Source organism: Engraulis encrasicolus, chromosome 11, assembly GCF_034702125.1.
Source record: "Engraulis encrasicolus isolate BLACKSEA-1 chromosome 11, IST_EnEncr_1.0, whole genome shotgun sequence".
In the NCBI taxonomy this organism is placed as follows: Eukaryota; Metazoa; Chordata; class Actinopteri; order Clupeiformes; family Engraulidae; genus Engraulis; species Engraulis encrasicolus.
Window position 1 is genome coordinate 32,836,330 of NC_085867.1, and position 8,481 is coordinate 32,844,810.

Below are 8,481 nucleotides of genomic sequence, written 5' to 3' on the forward strand. Positions count from 1 at the left end.
GAAGCACTCATCAGATTTCTTTTTGCTTTTTAAATCGCCTCACAGATGTTTCGTGCTTACACCCTTCTTCAGTGTGAAATGGCGATTTCGCCTTTGACCCCAGTAGGTGTGACTTATTTTGGACAGAATTTGATCCCCATTACAATATGTATGTATGGGGGGGTGGGTGCAGATGAGTTTGTCCCGGGCCCGGCCAACGCTGTCAGCGGCCCTGGCGGGGACGAGCGCTCTGCTGGGAGTCATGTTGGGAGAGCAATAACCATAACAGGTCCGTCCTCATAAGTCCCTCCTGAGCTCTATCTATTTAAACTTCCATATCTCCAATCGCCCGCCAGAGAGATCAATGCAGCCGGGAATCCCACAAAAAAAAAAAAAACCATACTGTTCTGCTCTGCCCCTGCCCCTGGCCCCTGCCCCGGCCTCGGCGAAGCGCACAGTATTAAAATAAAACTATGCCATTCCCGGAATGGCCTGGAACCCTGTAGACAAAACTCAATAAACGCTGATTTCTTTCCGCCGAGCGAGAGCCGGTGCCCTGTTAGACACATTTAATGTAATGTGTGCTCTCTTTTGTGTGGTTTTGCTGATTTTCTTAAATGGACACAATTCGAGGGATAGGGCGTGGTGAGGGGTGGGTGGAGGGTGGGTATAGGGTATTAGGGCAAACAAAAATTCTGCCCCCGAAAATCCGTCTGAGCAGCATGCCTGCAGCGAAAAGATCATTACTTATATGATTGTTGTTGCTATTATGATGATGATTATTTATTATTATTCCTTATACCCGTGGCTTTAAGATGTATGCCTCATTAAATAAAGAGTTCGGCAAGGATATAGCTGCGTGCCCTTTAGTCCGCGTTGACCGAGACACACGCACAGACTCAGAGTCCTTCTAGAGCAGATTATACCCACGCTGCTTTACAGTAATTATTCCCATATGAAGAGCACATCAAAATCTCTGTGGCACGCGCCCTTCTGTGTGTGTGTGTCTGGGGTGGGTGGACATGAGTGTGTGGGGTGGGGGGGTCTAAAGGATGTGGCACGTGTGTGTGTGTGTGTGTGTGTGTGGGTTGGTGGTTGGTGGTTGGGGGGGGGGTTAAGAATGCAATGTGATGCTTGTCTGTCTAAGTGTGCTGTGTGTGTGTGTATGGGACGGGGGTATAGGGTGGGAGGTGGGGGTTGGGGGGTTTGCATGTTGAGGGTGTTGGCTGGTCCTTGTGCCGGGGTGCCAAAAAGCTTGTGACCCACAAGGCCACGCGCCTCAAACAATGGGGACTTGGCAGGGCAGGGCACGCTGCGACAGCCTCCACAGCCACGACAGCTTATCTTGATCCACCCGTGGTGTGAAGCACGCGTGTGTCCCCGTCCTTAAAGTAGGCTACAAGAAGCTCCAAATCTCCTTAAAAACATCTCTGTGACTCGACTCGTGCCAAGCACACGACTCGACTCGAGACACGCGTTGGCATTGGCATTAAGGCCACAGAAGACTCAAATTCCTCAATGCCCTACAAAGGCAAAGTGCAGTAACTACGCCATTGAAACGGAGAAAAAAGCCCTTCAAAGCCTTGATATTAGGTTGGATATTGTAGCTATTGCTAATTTGACATAGCAATATCTCTAAAATGGGACACATTTGGACCATAAGGCTTTGTTCCAAGAAAAGGGAGATGTTATGAAGACCATTTTCAGTGTGCACTGAATTTCGACAAAATATGTAGTTACTGCAGTTTGCCTTTGAACGGCAGCTCAGACTTCTCATTGGGCTGGTTTAGGTTTGGGGTGGATCAGACCAGCCCATGCCCAGCTTATGTGCAGTTTGAACTCGGCTGAGCTTAAGTTTATCTTAGATTATCTTTATCAAGCAACGCTACTCTTTGCTGTTTTTTTATTCCACCAAGATTACGTGGTTTGCTCTCTTTCTCTCTCCCCGTTTTGCCTTGTGACACACCCTTATTGTTTGGATATGTGGAGCATCTTTTCTTTACCCCCCTCCACTCACCCCCCCCCCCCCCCATATAAACAAGCCCACCCCCTGCCTGCACCCCTAAACACAGCCTTGGCAAAGAACACTCAGGCAGGACACAATAGAATATCTTCATTAGGCCAAGAATGAGCTATGGCACTGACGTGTGCCATAGAAAAAAAATGTAACGTGTGTGCGTGTATGTTGTGAGGGTGGTGGTGGGGGGAGGGGAGAGGATGGGGTGAAGTATGGGTGCCTCTTCAGTTTGGCAAAACAATGGATGCCCTGAATGAATGGCTGCGTTGTTTACTCCCCCCCCACACACACACAAGACAGCTCAGGGCCTCTGAGGGCATATAAGGATAACCTAGCATGTGTCATTGAAGGTCTAGTCCACCGTTTTATACAGTTTCATACCGTTTTCATACTGAAAAATACTATAGGCATAACAGGGAAGAATGGACACACTAAACTGCATCGCTTGTTGTGTTTGAAGGAATAGATGTAGGCCTACAACAACATAACATACAATATAACAGGCCGGGAGGAGCATACCTGCGTTGTGAAAGGTTTGTTTTCAGGAAATAAGTTAGTTTGGAAATAAGTTTGTTTGGTAGGTTACTGGTGCAAAAAGGCAACTCTACAAATAGTGCTGCCATATTCACTGTGTTTTGGCGGCAATGTATACGGTGTATGTAGGAATGTTTGGTGCCATCTAATGGAAGACCATTGTTACTGCAGTACAAGTCATCTTTACTGCTGTCTGACAATATTTTCTACATTTTAACTGTGGCATTACTGCCATCTGGTGGAAAAACGTTGTAGCTGAAGTCTGAACTGGTAAACATGTTTTTGTCAGTCGACATCACGATTGGAAAACAAAACAATACCAATATGGGAAAAACAGATTACTGTTAAAGTTAAGAGGGAGAGGAAATGCATAACTTCAGTGGTATTAGGATTTTCAAAACATTATGCACATACGTAACAAAAATCTATCCATCTATAATATATGCATGATACAATGTAATAATCCCTGTTTACTAACCTAAAACACATAAAAAAGTAAAATAAAAAGGACTTGCATGATTGAGTAATAAAATGCAGGACATATTGAGTTTTATATTAAGGGAAATCAGGGTGCCAATGCCATTAGCCATACACACAGTACAGTTAACAAATTATAGTGAAATATTGGCTCCTGGTATGAAGTCAAGTCAAGTGTACTTAAAATCTATGTAACAGGGTAAGCACAGAAGTTTGAAATTGCATTTGACCATGCCTCCAATGTGCAGTTTAACTAAAAACATTTAAATAAGACTGACAATAATCTCTCTCACACACCCATACCCACAGTGTGCAATAAGAATACTGACATAATACACACACACACACACACAGACACACACACACAGGAGAAGGCTGAAGACACTTCAGGACAGACACACCCTATCTTACCGTATCGTGAGTGGTGTGACACCCTGGCTATGTCTGTGAGAAGCGGGACAGGTGTTGTCAAGTAAGATACTCAGGTATTACTTGTGGCCAGTAAACACAACGGTTATATAGTATGTTCTTCAGGCTGTTTATATGAAACACATTACCTTACACTTAACAAATACCTTAACTCATGGGGAGTTTGACACCCAAAATTACCTTTCTTCTTCTTAGAAGTATTAATCTTACTGTGTGCATTTTGTGTTAATTAGAGTACAGATGGGATATCGAAAATGTATTAATGAAGCATTAACAGTACATTGTGTTTGCTAACACTTTGTCCTCCTCCCTCCCCTCAAGACCAGAATCTAGTCTTGATGGTGCCATGGGCGCTGGCGAATCTCAGCCCAACATCGGCCCAGTCGACCCCCACACCAGCAGGGGTATGTACACCAGTGTTAATTTCGTCAACCATGACTATGACTAAAACATTTCGTCAAAGCCCTTTTTTGATTTTCGTCATTTAGACTAAGACTAAGACTAAATTGGGAAGGCAATGATTAAAATATGACTAAGACTAAAATTGATTTTCGTCATTTAGACTAAGACTAAGACTAAAATTAAAAAAAACTGACTAAGTTAACACTGGTGTTAAATACAATAGAGAAAAAGAGAAGCAGTGTGTGAAGAAGTTTCATTCTGCACAGTGTGATGCATGTTAAAAAGAGAAGCAGTGTGCGGAGAAGGTTTATTCTGTCCAGTCAATGATATATGTTAAAAAGAGAAGCAGTGTGTGGAGAAGTTCTATTATGTACAGTGTTGACTAAAATGACTAAAAATTGACTAAGACTAAAATTGATTTTCGTCATTTAGACAAAGACTAAGACTAAATTGGGAAGGCAATGACTAAAATATGACTAAGACTAAAATTGATTTTCGTCATTGTGACTAAGACTACGACTAAATCAAAAAAAGATGACAAAATTAACACTGATGTACACCAATTCATAAGGACAAATTTAGACAAGCGCACGATCACATGGCCCATAATACCTCATCCTCTTTGAAGAAAATGTTGCATTGTTTGATTTGTTGTATGTGTGTGTGTGATAGTGTTTGTGTTTAGGGGTGACAACATCACTGCTGTGGCTTCCCGCACAGGCCCCTGTGTCTTCCATGGAGCCCTCTTCATCGAGTCATTGGACGAGGAGTCAACTAATGGGTAAAGTACATGGCCATCCTTTTTTCCTGTTTATGACATGACAATCACCACCAGTCTTCTGTGGATAGATTGATTGTGTCTTTGTGTGTGTGTTTGTGTTTGCAGGGGTCACAAAATCAGAACCGTAGCTTCCAGGCCAGGCTCCTCTACAACTGCTACTGCTGACATTTCCACTTAGACCAAAATGTTTGTCTTCCTGTAATTAATATTATTTCATGAACAGATTGCATTTGGCCCCTCAGAGTCTGTTCTTGACCCTTTACAGCACAAAAGGTTAGACCTACATCTAATCTGACATGGTATAAATGTCGCCTAAACCAGCTTTGTAGGCCACACATGTGTTTTTGCTTGTAATTTTCTGGCAATATTTCTTCTTTTCTGGCAATGCCATCTGTCTTTCCATCTTTGTATCTCGACAGCACAACATCAGCCACCCCTATCTTCATCCTGGCAGCTGTCAGGCCCTTTCCCACGGCGGGGGAAAGGAACACCAGTGGGAGGCGGCCAAAGAAGGTGTGGGTCAATGCCATACTGACTGACACACCGGTTAAAAGAGCCATTGAGCAAGAGGAGGAAAGAAGGAAAAAGGGGGCACAGTCGGCCAAAAGAAGGCTCTTAAGTTCAAGGTATGGCGTCAACAAGGCAGTATTCTCATGAATGTAGGAATGTTAAGTGTGACCACATTAAGTACTTTGTCAGTCTTGACCGTGTATGTGTTTGTGTAGCGTTTCTCAACACGGGCGCTACAGAGCCCTAGGGGGGCGTTGAGAAGGATACAGCTGAGTGGGGGCAGGGCTTAGTTCCCATTGGGGAATATTAGCCTATTTCATTTTTCAATACTAAGGGGGGCGGTGGCAGGCTTATGGTGAGGTCAAGGGGGCGTTGGAAGGCTTATGATGAGACCAAGTTTGTTCAAAAAAGGTTGAGAACCACTGTGTTTGTGTGTTTAACTGAACAGAGAGGACTCCATACCAGCTGCTGCCCCACACACCTGTAAGACTTCTTGTGACCCGGAGTGGGACCTTAGTAAACACCCAGTTGCTCTCAGTGTTATCATTCAGGATAAATAGATAATAGATACAGTACGTTATCTGTGGGTGTATAGTAAATTGCTTGATGTAAGTATCTGATGGATTCATATCCTGTCATAGGACTCTGCAATTACGGTATGGCACACACACACTTGGAAACACACTGGAGAAACACAAATACATGCAAAGACGCACACGCACACACACTTATGAAACATGGACACCCTAAAAGGTAGACACGTGTGAACACACACACACACACACACACACACTGAATTCATCACATCTTAGCCACTGAGATCCATCTTCCTTCAACAGCTGTCCCTGTGACCCTTAAAGAGACGGGCCTAGGCTCACTGATCAAACATCAATAACAGGACAACAGATTATGGATGTACTACAAACGCAACACCAACACACCAATAATCATCAGCAACACAAACATGCACATACTAACACATGGCATCACGCTCAGTGCACCTTAACAGAGGTCAATAAGCTACGACTAATATACGGCACCCAACATTCCAACCAACCAGTGTTGCCAGATGTACGATAATTATCGCATTTGTACCATAATTTTGTAATTTTTTCCCTCTGTACCATCAAAAAAACATGATGTATGATAATGTCAGAGCTGTCATTCAGCAACAATTTGGGTCTTGTATGATAATTTCCTCCCAAAAAAAATAATTTTGAGGATTTGGTACGATAATTCAGCATTTCCCATCTGGCAACACTGCAACCAACCAACACAATTGGGAGGGAAAATAATCTCATCGACCCCTGCTGGCAACGTTCCAAGCCCCTGCAACAAATGAATGTTTTTTTTTCTTTGAAAAATTACATCTCAGCCCTGACGACGAAATAGAAGTAGTGGCAGTCATATAATATGCATGTTGGCCCGTTTTATCGAATCAGGTGGTAAAATGTTCGTTTTTTCACTGATCTGAACTGATTTTAATATTCTTTAAAAAGCTAATACAGAACTACACTGACTGGCATGTGTGACGTGTTTACTCCATGTAATTAGCATAGCCAAACATGGGCCAGAGAGGTGGTTACTCGTCACCACAGAAGCCATCATATCAACTAGAGAAGTTAAAACCAAACCAAAATAATCGCGTGTATATATGTGTAATAAGAAGACAATATGGAACTGACAGGATTACAAGAATGTGAAGATATGTGAAGAACTTGCATTCATTTGTTTCTCTGTGTTGAGGTGCGAAGCACAGCATGCTGGGAACTGTAGTCTGTTTCCGACGTGATTGGCACAATTTCTATTTTTCTTAAAAGGGCAAAAATTGACTTAAGATTTTCACAGATAGTAGTTCATCCTATTGTGTACGCTGAAAAATGTGTCTGTTGTTATAGTTCCTAGTCATATCTTTGTGGGATTTTTTTTTAAATCTCGTCTATGGGAGTTTCAATAGGATCGCCCTGGTGTTTGTAACGTAACCGCTAGGATCGCTGTTTTCCGCTTCCCCTCCCAATAGCAGCAGACACAACCAGGGCCACTGACAGCTTTGACTGGGCCAGGACCCTCCCCAGTATCTAGCCTAATGTTCTGCCCCCTCCCAAGGCCATGGGCAACTGACCCAGTTGACACAACACACATGTCATGCCCATAAACACACAGGTCACAATACTCAAGCCTCTTTAACAGCAGGCCAATTTTATGGTGGCGTGTGTGCACGTGTGTGTGTGTGTGTGTTGACTTCGATGATCAAGGTCACACATACACACTTTTTTGCAATTGTGTATTTGTCTCTGCAGCATATTCTCGATACTGGGATTGATTTTCTTTTTCCAATTTGACCCTGAGTTCTTAGGCTTGGCTGCAGACTTTCAGGACAGAGCGCACGCGCACACACTCTCTCTTTCTGTGTGTGTGTGAGTGAGTGAGAAAGAGAGCGAGAGAGAGAGAGAAACAGATGCACATGTGTAGACAGAGACAAAGACAAACACATACAGTGGGGAGACGGACAAATGAATGGTGATGCAATTCGAGATGTCTAGTGTGGCCTGCTCCAAGCCCACAGAGGAGGGCCCCATCCAAGACCCAACAGGGCCCGACAACAGCAGAAACAACAGCAGCAGCTGAATAGTTTATTAAAGGAGTAGTCCGGTGTGAAATGGTTTACGTTGTGTCAAAATGTGATGCTGAGCGCTGACGTTTGCCTCATACCTCGCATCCAAAGGTCCCCTGCATTCCGAAATCCGAGTGGTAGGCGGGACCCCGCGAGCTAGGTGAAATGCAGCTTCTGTCGGGAGGTCCTGGCACCTGTGTTAGCCATGGGGCTAAATCTTTACTTTACACCCATTTACGAGGCTCAAAGTTGCAAAAATGTTGATCCCGTAGTGTCGGGTGGTTGTTGACATGTAAATCCAGGCACTGAGAAGTTTGATAGTGCACCGTTGTTTTAACTACAATTACGTTTTTGAAGGCTGCGCCTCGGAGGACTCTGCCGGGCGCCGCCATCTTTTTTTCTAGTCGCGTCGAAACAATAGGTCATGTGATACATCACGTGGTTATTGGACTGCAGTCGGAGACCGTCTAAAACTTCAGCTTCAGCGACAAAACACCCATTGTAAAAAAAAAAAAACCAAACCAAACCTATAAGTACTGTAATATTTTGTCGCTGAAGCTGAAGTCAGTTTTAGACGGTCTCCGACTGCAGTCCAATAACCACGTGATGTATCACATGACCTATTGTTTCGACGCGACTAGAAAAAAAGATGGCGGCGCCCGGCAGAGTCCTCCGAGGCGCAGCCTTCAAAAACGTAATTGTAGTTAAAACAACGGTGCACTATCAAACTTCTCAGTG